Here is a 20,545-nt window from a genome sequence, read left to right as displayed (position 1 = left end):
CTCCAAGATGGGGAGAGCACCACACCACCCTGATAAATAACCCCTTAAGTCCCACCCTTAAATTTTTGGGGGCATCAGTGGAGACTCTTGATTGAGTACTTCATTGGAATTTTTTTCGCTGTTCTCCTTGAGTTCAGTGATTACTGTGTTTTGTTGGTTGATTTTTCATTGCCCCAACTAGCCAGAATCCTACCCCACACTGACGAGGGGCAAAAACCCCGAAACGGCTGTCTGTGGGTGGAAGCCTGCCTTTGCAAGCCCTTGTCATGATCGCAATACTCGCACCTTGAGTTAGACATTGACAAAAGGGGCCACCCTGTTGTTTCCCTGTCTATGTTCCAATACTCACAACCGAGTGGGACTTAAGGGGTTATTTATCAGGGTGGTGTGGTGCTCTCCCCATCTTGGAGGCACCCCGTTGGCAACAGGCTAGAGATATCTGGCTATCCCGTGTTTTGAGACTCGTAACTGAGGCTCCACGGACTCTTGTTTTGCATATTTAAATTTTTGGGGGCATCAGTGGAGACTCTTGATTGAGTACTTCATTGGAATTTTTTTCGCTGTTCTCCTTGAGTTCAGTGATTACTGTGTTTTGTTGGTTGATTTTTCATTGCCCCAACTAGCCAGAATCCTACCCCACACTGACGAGGGGCAAAAACCCCGAAACGGCTGTCTGTGGGTGGAAGCCTGCCTTTGCAAGCCCTTGTCATGATCGCAATACTCGCACCTTGAGTTAGACATTGACAAAAGGGGCCACCCTGTTGTTTCCCTGTCTATGTTCCAATACTCGCAACCGAGTGGGACTTAAGGGGTTATTTATCAGGGTGGTGTGGTGCTCTCCCCATCTTGGAGGCACCCCGTTGGCAACAGGCTAGAGATATCTGGCTATCCCGTGTTTTGAGACTCGTAACTGAGGCTCCACGGACTCTTGTTTTGCATATTTAAATTTTGGGGGGCATCAGTGGAGACTCTTGATTGAGTACTTCATTGGAATTTTTTTCGCTGTTCTCCTTGAGTTCAGTGATTACTGTGTTTTGTTACATGTACAATGGGACAGGTTTCATTTAAAGAGGATGTACCACCAGGTATATCCTCTTTAAGCTGAACCCACGGATCAAACGGTGCCATCACGGGGAAGCTGGTGCCGCGGTCCGTTTTTCGGACCGCAGCCCAGTTCCCGTGCACGGCGCAGTTCTATGCACGGGAACCGGCCGGTGCTCAAGCACTGGAGGTAGGCCGCCCCCCGTGGGAGGGAATTCCCTCCCCTCTATGACGTTGCTCCATTCATTCTAAGGGAGCCGGGTCATACAGGGGAGAGAATTCCCTCCCACTGGGGGGCCGGCCTACCTCCAGTGCTTGTGCACTGGCCGGTTCCGGTGCATAGAACGGCGCCGTGCACGGGAACAGGGCGGCGGTCCGAAAAACACCAGCACCTGCACCGGCTTCCCCGTGATGGCGCCGTTCGATCCGTGGGTTCAGCTTAAGGCTGGGTTCACACTACGTATATTTCAGTCAGTATATTTCAGTCAGTATTGCAACCAAAACCAGGAGTGGATTAAAAACACAGAAAGGATCTGTTCACACAATGTTGAAGTTGAGTGGATGGCCGCCATATAACAGTAAATAAGGGCCATTATTTCAATATAACAGCCGTTGTTCTAAAAAAACAGCAAATATTTGCCATTAAATGGCGGCCATCCACTCAATTTCAACATTGTGTGAACAGATCCTTTCTGTGTTTTTAATCCACTCCTGGTTTTGGTTGCAATACTGACTGAAATATACAAATACTGACTGAAATATACGTAGTGTGAACCCAGCCTAAAGAGGATGTACCTGGTGGTACATCCTCTTTAAGCTCCCTATAATAGGACATTGCAGGTTTCCCTATTCATTGAATCCATTCGGATGATACTTATTTCTCCCCTCCACATTGATGTAAAAATCTACATTGGAAAAATCTGTCATTTGACTAACGATGCAAATTTACCATAGAAAGCCATGGTAAGTGGTTTTCACACAGATTACAATAGGAGGTGTTCTCCTGTTTGGGTATGCTTACACTCTTGATCATTGGCAGTCAACTGATTTCCACATGACCGATTCCTGCCACCCCTGGCAAACAGTTAATTTTGCCAACTGACCCGTCTCTGGCTAAACATTTACAGAAACAGGATTTCAGTGGAGCAGCTATATATGTAATGCATAAATAACACAAGTGTTACAGAGTGACTCTGCTGCCTGAACAAGCCCTTGAAGCATACCCTTAGGTCTTATTCACACATCCTGTAACCTACAGATGCGTATTTCCGTACTCAGGTTAGTAAAGATTAATGTCTGTTGGGCTATTCACACACTCAGTAGATTACAAGGACCAATCCTGAAAAAAAGGACATGTCCTAATGCGGACCCAGATTTTTTTTTGTGGATTTTCTCATGGAATCCGCTATTTTCTACAGTGTAACCTTTTTGTCATCCGTATTTCCGTAAAAAAATAAGGATGAGTGATTAGTCACATGTTGAAAGGTTAAGGGAGATATTTATCAAACATGGTGTAAGGTGAAACTGGCTCAGTTGCCCCTAGCAACCAATCAGATTCCACCTTTCATTTTCCAAAGAGTCTGTGAGGAATGAAAGGTGGAATCTGATTGGTTGCTAGGGGCAACTAGGCCAGTTTCACTTTACACCATGTTTCAAAAAAAAACTGATTTACAAAAATCCCCTGAAAATAAGTCATCTCCCAAATGTAAGACCCCTGCCGCCACCAGGGTTCTGCTGGTTTGTGATGAAAACTACTGTACAGAATATAATAAAAGTTCTTTTTTTTTTGTTCAACAATAAGTGTGAATTCTTCACGGAAAAATAAGACATCCCCTGCAAGTAAAAAAAGGAGAAATTGGCCACACATCTATGACTCTATTCACACTGCAGGTTGCACGCTGCTCGTGGCTTAAGTACAGACAAAAAAAAACAGAAGGTGCAGCAGCAACCCACAGGTGCAAGGGCTTACCGTATATACTCCTATGAGTGTACACACAGTAAACACCTGCTCTGTAGATATTAAAAAGTGAGGATCTTAGCAAACTATTTGATCAAACAGAGTGTACCATGTCGCCAACGTTAAGGCGTCCTCGAGACATGGTCCCTTCTCTAGCATTTTCACACTAGCAATGGCCTCTCCTGGACTAAATAGGCCTACAACTGGGCAGATAAAAGCCTTGGAGACATGGTACACTCTGTTTGATCAAATAGTTTGCTAAGATCCTCACTTTTTAATATCTACAGAGCAGGTGTTTACCGTGTGTACGCTGGGAGGAGTATATACGGTAAGCCCTTGCACCTGTGGGTTGCTGCTGCACCTTCTGTTTTTTTTATCCCCTGAAAGTAAGACACAGCGCATCTGTGGGAGCAAAAATTAATGTAAGACACTGTCTTTTTTTTTGTGGAAACACGGTAGCTCAAGCCAAGCATTGCCCTTACTTCCTGTCCTGGTCTCATTGCTGCTAGAGACAGTATTCCCCTAACAACAAGTGGTAGACAGCAGATTGCAAGGAGGTGAGACACCTAGTGGCCAAGCCTTTTTAGTTTTTTTTTTTTTTTTGCTTTAAGGCCCCGTTCCCACTGAGCAAAGCTAGCGGAATTCCGCGACGGAATTGTCCGCCGCGGAATGCCGTTAGCCTCCCGCTCATAATGGGACTCTATGGGAGGCGCGCGCTGCTGCTCTGTCCGCGCTGAAGAATGAACATGTTCATTCTTCAGCGCGGACAGGGCAGGAGCGCGCGCCTCCCATAGAGTCCCATTATGAGCGGGAGGCTAACGGCATTCCGCGGCGGACAATTCCGTCGCGGAATTCCGCTAGCTTTGCTCAGTGGGAACGGGGCCTTATAAGTAATTTTTCAAAAGTGAAGGGATTTACAATTATTTTAGGAATCACAAGAAATAGAGGAAAGTTGTTTCAAACAATAGTGACTACTTAACAATAAAAGAAATTCAAGTGCCTATGGCTGGATTAAAGGTGTTGCATCCACTGTATTACTGGAAACACTATGCAGCCATTGGTTATAGCTGTATTACACAGCCCGACCCTGACAGTAAGCGAGCGCTGTGCAGCAAGGGTTATATACTGTGTGTGTGTGTGTGTATATATATATATATATATATATATATATATATATATATACAGCCCTAGCATTTTACATGAAAAATAATAAAGATTAGAATTGTCTAATATCTTCCATTGTCCTACAACCCTGATTAAAATGAACCATAAAAATAATAAAGATTATACTTACCTATTCTCGCCCATTGTCCTGCAGACCTTCACCCGAGTTCCCCGCTCACCGCTGACGCTTCTGGTCCCGTCTCTTCAGTGACAGGCTGCTCAGCCAATCACTGCCCGGGGCGCTTTCCTGTCTCGGCCAGTGATTGGCTGAGCAGCCTGTCACTGAAGAGACGGGGCCAGAAGCAGCAGTGGTGACCGGGTAACACGGGTGAAAGTCTGCAGGACACCAAGGAAGAATAGGTAAGTATAATCTTTATGATTTTAAAGCAGGTTTAAATGACAGCAATCAGCCGATGATCGTTTCTTCAGCTGATTGTTGTCTTTATTACACAGAGTGATAATCTGATGAATTGCCATGTAATAGGGCCCTTAGGCTGGGCTCACACTGCGTTTTTGCAATCCGTTTTTTAAAAAACAAACGGATGAAAATCGGATTGCAGAAACGGATGCATTTTTTTTGACGGACACAAAAACGTTGCTGACACTATTTTTTTTGTCCATTAAAGAAAACGGATCCGTTAAACGTATGCTAAAAACGCAGTGTGAACCCAGCTTTACTGTGGTGTAGTTTCATCCACAGCAGCTGCACTGGCAGACTGTGCCCTGCTTAAAAGATGCTGGTCCTCGGCATTTAAAGGACAGAGCCAACTTGCATTTTTGCACTTTGGTTTTTTTCCTCCTTGTGTTTAAAAGGCCATAGCACTTGCATTTTTTCACCAAGAAACCCACATGAGTCCTTATTTTTTGCGCCACTAATTGTACTTTGCAATGACAGGCTGAATTTTTTTTTTATAAAGTACACTGCGAAACCAGAAAAAAATTCAATGTGGGGAAAAAAACAGCATTTTGTTTATTTGGGGGATATTTGTTTTTTGCACCAATCACCCTGGGGTAAAACTGACTGGTTATGCATATTCCTCAAGTCGTTACGATTACAACGATATATAACATGTATAACTTTTCTTTTAGCTGATGGCTTGTAAAAAATTCAAACCATTGTTAAGAAATATATGTTCCTATAAATCGCTCCATTCCCAGGCTTATAGTGCTTTTATCCTTTGGTCTATGGGGCTGTGTCAGGTGTCATTTTTTGTGACATGACATGTTCTTTCTATCGGTACCTTGATTGCGCATATGCGACTTTATGATCGCTTTTTATTACAATTTTTCTGGATTTGATGCAACCAAAAAAATGCACAAATTTGCACTTTGGGATTTTTTTGCGCTTATGCGAGACCAGGAATGTGATTAATTAATAGTACGGACGATTACGCACGCGGCAATACCAAATATGTTTATTTATTTATTTATTTATTTTTATTTATAACATGGGAAAAGGGGGGTGATTAAAACTTTTATTGGGGAGGGGTTTTTTTTTTGTTTTTTTTTACTAATAATAACACTTTTTTTTTTCTTTTACACTTTTACTAGAAGCCCCCCTGGGGGGGTAGCTGGATTTCTATCAGCTACCAGCATGACAGAACCGTACAGATACGGTACTAGGCTATGTTCACACTACATAAAACTACGGCCGTAGTCCGAACCGCAAAACTACGGACGTAGTTTTGAGGTTTATGCCTTGTCTGCAATATATACAAACTACGGTCGTACAATGCACACTATGTATCAGATAACGGCCGTTGTTTTCACGTCTCTGTGAAAAATGAACATGTCATTTATTTCCGGCCGGTAATGTTCCAACTATGGCCGTTGATTTCAATGCGGCCGCGCACGGAATATTTATTTCTGCAAAATTAAACTAGACTTTGAAATAAAAAATGTTCTGTGTGGTTTATTGGGCTGGGCGCAGTATTCCAAATAAATGACTTGTTTCATCCCGCTCAGAAACAAGCTGGGAAGCAAAATTATACAACGGCCGTAGTGTCACGACTAGACCGTATGGCCATATTTCTATTGCCGTAGTTTCAGGCGCACACGTCCGGCCGGGTGAAAACAATGGCCGTTAATTTACGTAGTGTGAACATAGCCCTACATTGTATAGACACATATATTTAACTTTTAATGTACTTTTAATAGAAAACAAGTTTTTCTTATCTGGAGTTCCCCTTTAAAGGGGTGGCTTGTTAGTAGACATGGATTCCAGTTCCTAATCTGTTCTTTTGAGAAGGGTTTTAAGTCTTTAAACAAAGAGGTATTACGAGGCCGCTGCATATCCCAGCAGATGGAGTGTCTAAGACCTTTTCCCAATTACAGACACACTTTTATAAATTTCTACAAGTGCGTCATGCCATTCGGTCTTACATTTCTAGGGCAAGTGGTGTCAACCCCCCCCCCCCCCCAGCACCCCCACCCCTTAAATAAAATTGTTAAAATGATTAAGATTTTGGATGACTCTGTTGTAGTTATAGCAAAGCTATACAGGTCTATATTTGGGCCCACACTACGTTTTTGCAATCTGTATTTGCAAAGAATGAATGAAACAAAACCGTATGCACTTGTTTTAGTCCATAGTCAACCTCATTTTTGTGCCCGTTAAAAATATAAAAATGGATCCATTTTGATCCTTTTTTTTTCTATAATATAAGTCAATGGAAAAACAGATGGACACAAATGCATACGTTTTTCCATTCGTTTTTTGCAAAAACGGATGGAAAAAAAGAATGGATTGCAGAAAGGTAGTGTGAACCCAGCCTTACAGGGTAAACAGATATCAACAATTCTGTCTTCCCAATGAGGATTACTCCCTCAACCTATATATGTTGGGCTATGTGGAGGTCTTAATGACCGCTGAGCCAGAGCAGAATAGTCAGGATTAGAGATGAGCGAGTCTCAGGCACCCTAGCATTTGCCTGAATGCTCTGCTTTTGATTACTGGTGGCTGAAGAAGTTGGATGCAGGCCTAAGGCTATCATAGGCTGTATCCATGTTTTTCAGGACTCTCTAGGGCTGCATCCAACTTCAGGCACCATTAATCAAATGCAGATCATTTGGGTTCTGACGGGTTCTAGTCTGGACATATATAAGGCTCACAAAGTAATAGCATAGCACTGAGGTGGACATATCACCACACAGGTTCAGCTGGACAGGGGTCCACCACCGCCATATAGCAGCAGGTGTGGTGTCTCACCACGGGTGTTACTAGTTTATGCACCCCTTGTAAAAGTGGAAATGAAGTAGTACCTAAGTTTTGCCACTAGATGTCACTAGTATGTATGTCTTGTATCTAAAGTATTGCACAGCTGTGGTACTCAAGGGGTTATTGTTCCTTGTGATTTGTGCGCCAATGACAGATCTTTTCTCTTCTTCACCTATCTCTCCTCTCTTTCTTCTTTTGCACTCTCTTCTCACCCACTCACAGCAGGTATTTCATACCCTGTAGGAAGTTGTCACATGGGGAGAGGAAGTGTAGTCTCACACTTAGTAAGTTTAAGTCTGATTCCTGTACAGAGAAGACACAAGCCAAAACGGTCCCTACAGCAGTCAAGTTGGGCCCTGGCTTATGCCAGGCCCCCTCTTGGAGGACGAGGCTAGTGTAGTCTAAGTCTGGAGTGTGATAGTGGACAGACACACATGGGAAGCACGGACACTCTTTTCTTGAAAGCAGCACTATGCAGTGCTAAATGCTCACAGAGGGGACAAAGTCAGAGATCAACCCAGCCCCCGCTATGAACATATCTAAAGGTGCAGGACAGCATCCTGAAGCAAGAAGTACTGATATGGATAGAGCAAAGTTGCTAGAAGCATACGTACTCTATCTCGCAGCGCTGGTGTAACCAGAAAATTCTGACCACACTGGGGGGCAATAGGTGGTACAAAGACTAGTGGTCAAAACACGGGCACAAGTATTCTCTCTACTCTCAAGTATTCTACTTATTCTACTTCTAAAGGTCCATCAGAGCACAGTACTACTTGGGTTGGGACTCTCATGACATCCTCCTCTCTACTTCTCTGAACTTACTTTAATTCTCAGCATGCAACCAAGCCAGCACAGCTATACTACAGTACCTCTCAAGCTCTCAGCACAAGTCTTGTCAGTCAAGTCCAAGGTATATTGTCAAGTCACAAGTCTACTGTACACTACTGTATCAAGTATTCCTAAAGTAAATAAGAGTTTATTTATGGTAACAGGACTCAATGATTATTAATTAAACACCAACACAGTAATTGCACCTTCTTTGGGTCATCTCCCCTTCCTGTGGGTGGCGGTACCAATAGTCCGGGAGGGTCACGACTTCACTCCAGACCACCGTGATAAGCATCCAAGGGACCCCCAAACAGCCCCACAGGTTACCGACCACAGGGGAAAGGGTACAGCTCGCTACTCTAAAATAACAGCAGGTATGCCTCCATACCAGTATGCCCACCTGGCACTGGTGTCACGACAGTATACCATCTGGCTAAGCTATACTCCGACCAACCACCACAGTAGTGGCGTCACACAGTACCACTTAGCAAGTGACCGGTTGAGCCTCACAGGAGTGCACCACACAGGCAGCCAATATTTGGAAAGCAGCATATGGGTAGATAAAAAGCAGGGATGACGTAGGACTGACTGACATCTTTCATTATCCCTGCAGCCGTGAGTTCATGTAGTCTGTCCATGCCTGCTGCTTCAGGGAGCCTAGTAGTTTCCTATCCCCTGATGGGCCCCTGAGCTGGAGTTGTGCCCCTCTGACTTACCTGTCAAAATCCTTGTTGCTCGCTTACATTTTGCATATGGTTTAAACAGACACACAGTGCAGCATCCAGGCCGCTCTTCTCCCTCTCTAGGTCCCGCTTCAATTGCTCACAGGGACCCGTCTGCTGCAGGGAGATGGGAGAAGGCCACGCAGGAGGTAAATTTTCCTGGTTCCTTGTCAGTGAAGGCTAAATGCCTATCAGTCTCCTTTGTGAGCTTCTTACAACTGTGTCAGGTAAGATAGGAGGGGGGATACACAGCACAGTGGCCTGCAGAGGTGACACAGCTTGTTATCAGTAGGCAGCTGTATCTGCAGAGCTGTGTCCCCTCCTGTTCATCATCTGTTGCATGGTTATGTAAGTACCCTGTGACCCCATCAATGTTGTCCTGGCTGTATGTAACCCCTTCACTGTTGTCCTGGCTGTATGTAACCCCTTCACTGTTGTCCTGGCTGAATATAACCCCTCCACTGCTTTCCTGGCTGTATGTAACCCCTTCACTGTTGTCCTGGCTGTATGTAACCCCTTCACTGTTGTCCTGGCTGTATGTAACCCCTTCACTGTTGTCCTGGCTGAATGTAACCCCTCCACTGCTGTCCTGGCTGTATGTAACCCCTCCACTGCTGTCCTGGCTGTATGTAACCCCTCCACTGCTGTGCTGGCTGTATGTAACCCCTCCACTGCTGTGCTGGCTGTATGTAACCCCTCCACCGTTGTCCTGGCTGACTGTAACCCCTCCACCGTTGTCCTGGCTGACTGTAACCCCTCCACTGCTTTCCTGGCTGAATGTAACCCCTCCACTGCTGTGCTGGCTGTATGTAACCCCTCCACCGTTGTACTGGCTGACTGTAACCCCTCCACTGCTGTCCTGGCTGTATGTAACCCCTCCACCGTTGTCCTGGCTGACTGTAACCCCTCCACTGCTGTCCTGGCTACATGTAACACCTCCACTGCTGTCTTGGCTGACTGTAACCCCTCCACTGCTTTCCTGGCTGAATGTAACCCCTTCACTGCTGTCCTGGCTGAATGTAATCCCTCTACTGCTGTCCTGGCTGAATGTAACCCCTCCACTGCTGTCTTGGCTGACTGTAACCCCTCCACTGCTGTCCTGGCTGAATGTAACCCCTTCACTGCTGTCCTGGCTGAATGTAATCCCTCTACTGCTGTCCTGGCTGAATGTAAGCCCTCCACTGCTGTCCTGGCTGTATTGATATATATGTTATTTTTGCAGTGTTCCATATACGTAACCTAGTGATGACAAAGTGATTAAACCTAGAGGATTAAAATATGAAAAATAAAAAAAAGTTTTCAAAAATATAAGAAAGGACCAGTTTTTCAAATTGAAAAAAAAGAAAACCTACATGTAGAATGCTATAAACAGAAAAACTTTTCCCAACATGAAAAGTTATCACAATGCTGATAGATCTGACCACCGGGAGCCCCCTGATCCTGAGAATAGAGGAGGATGCTCAGGGGCCATGTGCATACTGTGTCGGCACCTGGAATTATGTCGGATGATCGTTGCTGTTGTTTGTCTTTCAACATGTTGAAAGACAAACGACTATGATAGCGGTGGTCTGCTGACGCTGCTCCGTGGAATAGGAGCAGTGGCAGCAGACCACCGGAGGATCTAGTGATCACCCGGGCAGCCCCCCGCAGCTCCCCAGGGCCTTCCCTGCACTTACCCGCTCGTGGCCGACATGTGTAATAGCGGCAGCAGCGAGCAGGGAACGAGGAGCAAACTAGCGCTGCCAGCTCTCATTTGTTCCTCTATGTCGCCATGTGTAATAGGGGCTTTAGTGTTCAATTTCCCTACAGCGCCACCAAAGGAAAAGTAAAGCATTACACAGTGCCCATTCAATGAGAGAGATGCTCTCTCTGCTCTGGTCAGGATATCAGGATCATAAAAATGGACAACCCCTTTAAATGGGCCTGCGACAATATACTGACAACGTTAAAAAAAACAAACATGCAATTTAATGAAAGACATGGGTTAGCAGCACTGAGCCCTCTTCCACAGTTCGGCGCAGAATGCATCAACACCGGCACTGGATACGAGAAACGCTGGTGACCCTGCCTGCGGTATGGCGGAGCGTTATCCTCAGAGAGGACAATGCTACAGAAGGTAATACATAATGTAATTGTAAAGGGACAGACAGTCCCAAAGCCGCACGCTAGTCACGTTACCCACAGATATCAAAGTAAACATTACGACTCCACGTGAGGTTGACAATGAGAGCTTTTAACTAAAACCTTACAGCTACCCAGCTGTCCGAGAATCGTTATTCTCTTTAGTGGAGGAGATACTTTCAAAGTGGAATTGCCCTTTAAAATAAATAAAAGGATAGTGATAATCAAGGGGCCCCCAATAAAACAATATCAGGGCCGGCGTCAGCACCCAACAACCCTGTGCAAGTGCCGCGCTTGGTCCTTAAGCTGTAAGCAAGCTTAAAGTGGTATTCCACTCAAATATAACTTTCCATATGTTGCTGCCCATGGGGAGACTAACAATTCATTCCATACTTAGCATTAGCTTGTGAGTCTCCTTCCCCAGTTTTAAGCTGCTGCTTTCTGCTCCAGACACAAAAATCTGTGTGTGAGCTTTTCTTTCCGTCTCCCACTCCTCCCCCTTGTAAATAAGTCCCTATCTGACACTTTATAGACAGTTTGTAATGCTGGGAGGGTTAATGACAGTGAGTTAAGCAACTTGACCTCAGATTAATCCTACCAACATTATAAAGAAGCTACAAAGTTGCAACCAGGAACTTGTTCACATCAGCCGTCTCTGTCTTCAGCAGAAAGCAGCAGCTCAGAACTGGGGGAAGGAGACAGAATAGACAATACCAAGTATGGAAGGAATTGTTAGTCTCACCGTGGGCAGCAACATATCAAAAGATTTGTTTGAGTGGAATATCCCTTTAATGAGCGAGGAAGGAAGGAAGGAAGGAAGGACAGGAAGGACAGGAAGGAAGGATAGGAAGGAAGGACAGGAAGGAAGGACAGGAAGGAAGGACAGGAAGGAAGGACAGGAAGAGATGGAAGACAAGAAGGAGAGAGGGCGGTAAGGAAAAGAAATAAGGGAGGAAGAAAGTAGGGAAAGAAGGAAGGAAGGGTACAATTTGTCCAGAATATTCATCAGGCTAGGCTGACACTGTGTTTTTACATTCATTTCACTGTATCCAATTTTAAATGTTTAATTTTAACGTATAACATGTGGTCAACTACCTTTTTGTGCTAAAAATAAAAAAAAGGTCAGTTTCAATCCATTTTTTTTTATTATAATATAAGTCAATGGAAAACGGATCCTCACAGACAGCATACAACTGCATCTATTTTTACCATCTGTTGTTTTTTGTTAAATATGTTAGATATGTTAAATGGACAGCAAAAACGCAGTATGAACCTAGCCTTACACAGTAATAGGAATTTAAACCAATGTGGTAACTCAGCAGAACTCCTGTTCCCTTGTGACATTACCTTGAGCACCCCTGGTGGCTCCTCGTGGCCTTACACTTTGCCTGTCAGCCATTTTCAGGGGTCTTGACAATATTGATGGTCCCTGGGTCAATACTATGACTGTTTCTTGTGAATATTTTACATGTTAAAGGATTTTTTGCTAATTTTAGACCTAAATCTGGCATGAGGCCATCTATCCGTCCTGCTCATTCATTCCCCGTGACCTTGAAGCATACACCACAATGGTTTTCTCTATCTTAGAGGTAGTCATAATAGCCAGTGTTGCTAATGAAATAGATTAATGTGAGTAGAAACCCTCTCAGCTTTCCGACACCTATTGATCTGATATTTAAATACTATAAAGCTGCTCCTTGCTTTTAACGTATATTTTTCAGTGGAGATCGGGCTCTGTTTGCGGCTGAACTCTCTAACCTCATGAGTGTATTACCAGATTCACTATTAAAAGGAACAATGACTTAGTGGCTAAGGCCCTTAGAAACATTAAGACATAAAACACCATCTGGAACCAAAAGGTTAATTCCTTGGGGCTAAATAATCCTGGAAGACTGCACTGGAAATAAATTAGGAAAAAAGTCATGGATTTACACTGCTGGGGCCTGTAGGTACACAAGCTATCGTACATTATAGGGAATGCCTTGTGACAGCTGATCTGCTTTATTATCCCAGCCATAGATTATATAGGTGTCCAAACTTTAAAAGGTCAACATGCAGTACCACATTTCTCCAGCAGTGGCCACCGCAGAAGAAAAAATATGGCTGGCAATCAGCTGATCTTTGCTGAAATTTGAAGAGTTATCTTTATTATTATTCTCACTGACATGTAAATTTAGGGACCCAAAAGTTTGTTTACCCAGCAGGGTTTATATATATATATATATATATATATATATATATATATATATATATATATATATAATTTATAAACCCTGCTGGGTCAACAAACTTTTGGGCCCCTAAATTTACCTATATATATTGATAATAGTAATGTGGGACACGGCTGGAAATGCCCCTTTAATTGATGACTGGCCAAGGTGAGTGATCCCTATAGTCTGTGAACCAGATATTCTATGTTTCTCAGAAATTACCCCATACATAATCCATGTAGCCAGTGTGCAGTCCCCATACATTGCACAGACAACACAGACACAGTTCTTATTGAGGGTCACCTCCTCTGGCAACATAACACTTTAAAGTGAAACTAGTGACTAGTGACTCTAACCTGCAGTAGGTCCTTTTTGTGCAATAGGAACTGAGGATGAAGGTAAGTCTCTTACATTCATCCTTGGTGGCGTTCCCACGCAGTTAGTAGTTGGGTCCTTATGCTAACTGGGAGTGGGGTTACCGCCCTGAAAGAACCAATCTGCCCCCAGTTGGTCCACCTCTTACGATGAAAATCAGTAAAGTAGTCCGACCAGGGATGGGGCGGATTGGTGTCCTGGGGGGTTCTTCAAACTCCAGCATAAAGATCTACTAACTGCATGGGATGGTAAGAGACTTACCTTCATCCTCAGCGCTCCATGCACAAAGGGGGTACTCCAGCAAAAAAAAAAAAAATTCTTTCAAATCAGTTGGTGCTAGAAAACACCAGAAATTGGTAATTTATCTCTAAATCTTTCCAATCTGAAGAGCATGGGGATTTGCTACTGCTCTGAACAGTTCCTGTCGCGGACAGAGGTGTCAGCAGAGAGCACTGTGTCAGACTGGAGGGAATACACCACTTCCTGCAGGACATACAGCAGCTGATAAGGACTGGAAGACTTGACATTTTTCATTAGCACTTTCTAACACCAATTGATATGAAAGAAAAAAATCACTGGAGAACACGGTGGCTTTGGTTTTTTTTTTTCTTTTAACTATTGTACTACTATGGAAATTACCAATCCTTCACCAAAGCTGGGCATCTATAGTAGCCTAAAGACCAGGTCATGTCACCCGTTCCCGTTAGTATATGCCACATTCAGTCTTAGTAGAACAACCCATGTAGGAACCTTGTAAGCCTTGGTGGGCAGGGTACTCTCTCCCTAAGCACCAGTCATTAAAGGGGTATTCCCCCCAAGAGCTAAAAAAATTAAATGCCCCAAACCTAGCTGGTCTTACTCACCAAGTCCCCCCGAGTATTTTGAGCCGTCCCCCGTCTTTCTAGCTGCTGCTGTTCCTGACTTACAAGTTTTTCTAAAAGATGGTCTATAATCAAGATAGGAAACTACATTTCCCATCATGCAATGCTTCTGCCTGATTGGTCCATGATGTAGCACAGCTGAGAAGGTGATGAGGTTGTAGCGGAGTTGGAAAGGTGATGACTGTAGCGGAGCTGAGAAGGTGATGACGGTATAGCAGAGCTGAGAAGGTGATGACCGTGTAGCAGAGCTGAGAAGGTGATGACCGTGTAGCAGAGCTGAGAAGGTGATGACCGTGTAGCAGAGCTGAGAAGGTGATGAAGGGAGGGGGGGGGGTCGGTGGTCCGCGGGCGGCAGTGTAATGCGGGGGGGGGGGGGGGATTGGCGGCGGCGGCAGAGTGTGATGCGGGGGGGGGGATTGGCGGCGGCACAGTGTAATAAGGGGGGGCGGGGGGGTTGGCGGCGGCACAGTGGGATGCGGGGGGGAGGGGGGAATTGCCGGCGGCACAGTGTGATGCGGGGGGGGGGGGGTGGGGGGGTTGGCGGCGGCACAGTGTGATGCGGGGGGGGGGGGGGGGGGGGGTTTGGCGGCGGCACAGTGTGATGCAGCTGCCTGTGTACATTACATGGTGAGGACAGGCGGCCGGGGACGGGAATGCACTGACAGGAGCGGCCACCGGGTGAGCTGCGGAGGGGGGCACGGGGGTCCGCGGGCGTCCACCAGGTGTTAGCAAGGGGGGGCACAGTGTGATGCGGGGAGCCCGCACTGAAGCCGGCTCTATGGGGATGACAGGCGCAGGGTAGTGGAGCATGAAGCTGCCTACATTACACGGTGGAGGCAGGCGGCTGGGGACGGGACTGCACTCGCAGGTACGGCCACTGGGTTAGCTGCAGGGGTGGAGGGGTTTTTTTTAGCACAGAGTGTGGGTACGCTCCGGGTGGAGGGATACAGGGTGTGAGCCAGGTGAGCTCCGTGGCGAGGGGGAGCACACAGTGGAGGGTGGGCGGGAATGGGGTTAAACAGTGTGTGATTGGCTGGGTTAGAAGCCTAACCCGGCCCATTGAGGACACATGATGCCGTCTCGGAGGGTCGGGGCAGGGAGCAGGGAGCGTGTTGGACTCATTGCTGATGATTCTATGCATTCCGTGGGGGTGACTAAATCTAGATAACGGCAAAACTGTGCAGAATCCGTAATAACTTTAGATTGGAAAGATGGAAAGCTACGGGCATGCTTTCTTTGTGCATTTTTTGTGCCATGGAATTATAGACAGAAATCTGATTTTATGCAGATCTTTTCTTTCTATGCTATGGATTTGCCCACCATTGTGAATTAGTTCTCAAGTAAACTGTTGTCAGAAACCGATTTGTAATTACTTCCATTTAAAAAAAAAAACAACAACAAATCCCCATAGAAAACCTCTCCTGCTCTGGACAGTTCCTGGCATGGACAGAGGAGGCAGCAGAGAGCACTGAGCCAGACTGGAAAGAATACACCACTTCCTGCAGGACATACAGAAGCTGATAAGGACTGGAAGACTTGAGATTTTTAAATAGAAGTAGTTTACAAATCTGTATAATTTTCTGACACCAGTTGATTTGAAAACATTTTTTCTCTCTAGAGTACCCCCTTAAAAAAGGCTAATATGCGTCCAGTCTAACCAGTGCAATTTCTACTTGGAGTCCACATGGAAACCACATCAGTAAGGCTGGCTTCACATTGCCTTAAAATCATGAAAAAACCCCAAAAGCCTTCATAAATGGCCGGTCATATACCAGGGGAGTTATTTATCACACTGGCTCAGCAGCTTCTCCCTAATGTCCTACAGGATCCTGGGGCGACTTCTGAGGGAATAAGGAAACATATAAAGCAGCTTCTCCTGTGTGTGCAGTGGATGCTGCCAGTCTCCAGCCTCCATGTCCTGAACAACTCAGAACTAGACTAGGTGGAGCAGGTGGTTTTTCCTGCTGACAATCTTCTATGTGTCTAACTAAATATTCACCATACAAGAAACACTGCTAACAATGCCAGATACCTGTAATATAGAGGTCAGCCATAGTGATATAGAGAGGGGTCACACATAGTGATATAGAGGGGTCACACATAGTGATATAGAGAAGGGTCACACATAGTGATATAGAGGGGTCACACATAGTGATATAGAGGGGTCACAAATAGCGACCAACAACTTTTCCCCGACCCCCCTTATCTAATAGGGACAGTGCATTATTACTGCTATATGGAGGAAACTAAATGTAAGGGAGAAAGGGTTTCTGGTTGTTATGAACAAGGGGCTTAGATTGATAGAACTTAAAATATATTAATGAGAAACATTTATAAAATTCACATGAAAATTCAATAATAACATTTTGAAAGATTCTTTTAAAGCTAGAATTCATTTTTAAAGTTTGAAGCTGATACAATTTTTCCGACTCCAACCAAAACTAGTTCCAACTCTAACTCCCTGGTTAGCAGGAGGTCAATGGAGGTGTATGATCTGCCTTACACACATGGGGGGGAATTTATGAAGACCAACGTACAAGTACGCCGGTCTTATATTAGGCCCCGCCCCCTTTCCCCGGCAGGATTCACTAAGAGGCGCATGCCTCTTAGTGAATCTGGCCAGCCGGGCACCCGACCCAGCGCCCGGCATACTAAATTTACACTAAATCTACACTTCCAGTGGGTCTAGATCTGGATCATGATTAACGCCTGCGAGCAGGCGTAAATCATGATGAATGAGGCCATGCCTCCCCCCCACCTTGTCACGCCCCCCCAAGCTACCCCAGCCCGCTCATTGGGCGAGCGGGGTATACAGCAGGCATACACCAGGGAGAAGGGGCAAATCCGCACCTCCTCCCTGGCGTACGCCTGGGGAGGACGGTTCATAAATGTCCCCCATGGGTTTTTTTGGGGTGGCGATTTTCCCTCCTCTGTGGTGTTTTTGAGGCTCTTTGGCTTTCTCTCTTGGCTTTTTTCAAGTGAATGTCAAAGATGAATTTTTATTTAAAGGGGTTTTCCGGGGGGCTTGGTGGAGATAAAAAAATATGTTATAATTACAATGCTCACCTAATAAATCCCCCTCGGCTCTGGTGATCCCCATTGGATTTTTATTTACTTGGCTTCATTAGTTACATGCCTAAACCATTGGTTTCAGTGTTTTGCACCGTACACTGCTGAGGCTTGTGATTGGCTGCAGCAATCAAAGCACTGCAGCCAAGTGAGGACCACAGGGATCACCGGAGAGGCAGCACTACAGTGGTGGGGGATTTATCAGCTGGATTATAGCTCTTTTATCACATTGCTTCACTTTACTCTCTCAGAAACCACTTTTAGGGAGTTTGCTGGAATTATATGTTGAAGGGATTTTCTCATATAAGTAAAGCCCACACCCACCATAGCCACTGATTGGCTGAGTGGGAATTTCTTATATGTTGGGAATGAGAACAGGAAGTTATGAGCAGAGGGGTCAGCACTGTCACAATGGCACTGGCATGGGAACAGCAGGTGAGTACCAGTCTTTTTTTTTTTTTTAAACAGCACTAACAAATTATTCAATTTCCCTGCACATGCTTATCCTAATGTAGACAATAAAACAGATAAGTGGGCTTCAGAGACCAGGAAAGGTCAGCCCATTATGAGTGCCCTAATGGCCAGTGTGGCCTCCACGTCTCATGTATTGCTTAGGCCATGTGTTCCTATACTTCCTCGTCGTGAACACCTTTTCCTTTAAGTGCCCTACATTTTTTCTTTCCCGCAGATATTTTTGTGATCCAGATTTAGTTGATGGGCAGCCAACTGCACTGTATCTTTCTTTTACACATCAATACTCATTTATGGCTTTGTAATTGCCGAACTGCATCCCCTTATCTATCATAGTGACCCAAGGAATTACAGTTACATTAAAGTCGTGTAATTTCTTATCCAGGACTGGGCACTAGCTCCGCATATATTGTAGTGGTTGCAACTGAACAAGGACAAACATGGGTTTTAAGGAATTAATATATTTTATGTCAGGATGTCCACAAAGAATAGCTATATAATGTGCAGCTTTTGGGCCCTAAGGGGATTGACCCTATTGACTACAACTCCCAGCAGATTGACTCTACCCTTCAGCTCATTGTTGTCTTCTGTATGCTGGAAGAGAAAAACTTTATCTGAGCGTGTAGAATCTATAGATTCCAATTTAAAGCATGGCTTTTTATGCTGGAGAATTCACACAATGCCGGCACAGAGACATTATATTTGCATGAGCACTTACCCTATACAATATGTTGCAGCTATGGTAGGCAAAAGAGAGGGTTCTGAGTAATTATTAATGGGCCGAAATTATGGAAAAGGCTATATGAATGCGGCTTCTCTAAAAAACAGCATTCTTCTCAATAAGAATACTAATCTTCATAAATGTAACCCTGAAGATGATGCAGTAGTTATCGTGAAACATGTTGGGGTAATATTACTGCCTGGTTTACAATAAAAGCAGTGTGATCAAGCAATAAAGTATAGTGTGCTCTGCGTTTCACTATTAGTTAAAAATTTCATTGCCAGCTGGCAAAATTACATTTTAATAAATATAATTCTGAATATACATCACCAAATCCCTGCTGGGTTTTTAACCTTTTTTTGGCTATTGTTTATTAATAAAACTTCAAGGGGAAGTCCGGCGCAGGGCCAAACATTATTCCGGGTTGGGGGTGGGGGAACATAAAAAAGAAGTCATGTTCACCTGTCCTGATGCCCTCGCAGCACCGTGTCCCACTCCTGGACGCCAGCTGGCTGCCTTCTTAGCTCCCCTGCGGCCACGTCACGGCCTGGTTGACGGATGCCCTGTTTAGCCAGTCAGTGACTGAGGCGGGACACACTGCAGTAGCTAAGCGGGCTAAATCCCACCCGCTTGTGATGTTCAACCCTGGTTGTCACGTACCTGGAAACCCGATAGAGGAGGACACCTGGTGGGTATGGGAGCCCGGTGATGCGGTGAGTATATTGTCTTTTTAATTTCCCCCCACCCCCAGCCCATAATTATTTTTGCCCATAAGTGAACTAGTTGCCCATAATTAGTGTTTTAGTGGAGAGGCCAAACTGTTCGGGTTCTGCAACGTTCTCCAAATCCGAACGCTTGGCATTTGATTAGATGCAACCCTAGGGAGTCCTGGAAAACATCTATACAGCCATAGACCATAGGCTGTATCCATGTTTTCCAGGACTTGTTAGGGCTGCATCCAACTTCTTCAGCCACCAGTAATCAAATGCTGCACGTTCGAACTCGAGCATACTCAGAATCATCTCTAGTTGCAGCCGTTTCCTAGAAAAAATATTATGGGCTCCAGAGTTGACATGGCTGGCTGGAGCTTCAGCTATGGCCTTGTATAGGACATTGAGTGAGTTTATGTCTGGAGTTCTAGAAACCCCATTCACATGTTTGTGACATCTTGTCCCGCAACAAGTCTGCTGTATGAAGCTCTACAACAGTATCAGGGTTAGGGTGGGTTCACACTACGGAATTCTCGCGGATAAACTCCGCGGAATTCCGTCGGCTGTCCGCGCGCACGGCCACGTGCCTTTCCGCCAGCTCCATAGACACCATTCTATGGGCCGGCGTATTCCGCTATCAGCCCAAAGAAGTGACATATCACTTCTTTCGGCGGATAGAAATACGCCGGCCCATAGAATGGTGTCTATGGAGCCGGCGGAAAGGCGCGCGGCCGTGCGCGCCGACAGCCGACGGAATTCTGCGGAGTTTATCCGCGAGAATTCCGTTGTGTGAAGCCACCCTTAGTCAGAAGTCATGAACCATGCCCCCTTACAATATGGACCTTTAGGCCAAAGCCATCCCGGAGACCATCCATGCCTGGCAAATAGCTTCCCTATAGCGACGGATGGTTTTCGGCCACACGTGGAAGGCTTCTATACAGGCTCTTGCCCCTAGTCTCTATATTGGGGCCTTTTTAGAGATAGCAATGGAGTAGGGTAGGAAAAAAACATCTTTTAAGCTAATTTAGTGATTGGCCGCCTTTGTCTATGCACTACAA

The 20,545-nt window shown here is 45.2% G+C and overlaps 1 long non-coding RNA gene across 1 annotated transcript in view; it reads right to left on the bottom strand.

The window, feature by feature from the left end:
- The window catches only part of LOC138769805 (uncharacterized), a 44,951-nt gene that overhangs the window by 24,067 nt on the left and 339 nt on the right, over window positions 1–20,545 (bottom strand). The window lies entirely within an intron of this gene.

The sequence above is a fragment of the Dendropsophus ebraccatus genome, chromosome 12 (genome assembly GCF_027789765.1).
Source record: "Dendropsophus ebraccatus isolate aDenEbr1 chromosome 12, aDenEbr1.pat, whole genome shotgun sequence".
Taxonomy (NCBI): Eukaryota; Metazoa; Chordata; class Amphibia; order Anura; family Hylidae; genus Dendropsophus; species Dendropsophus ebraccatus.
This window is presented reverse-complemented; position numbering and strand designations above follow the sequence as displayed.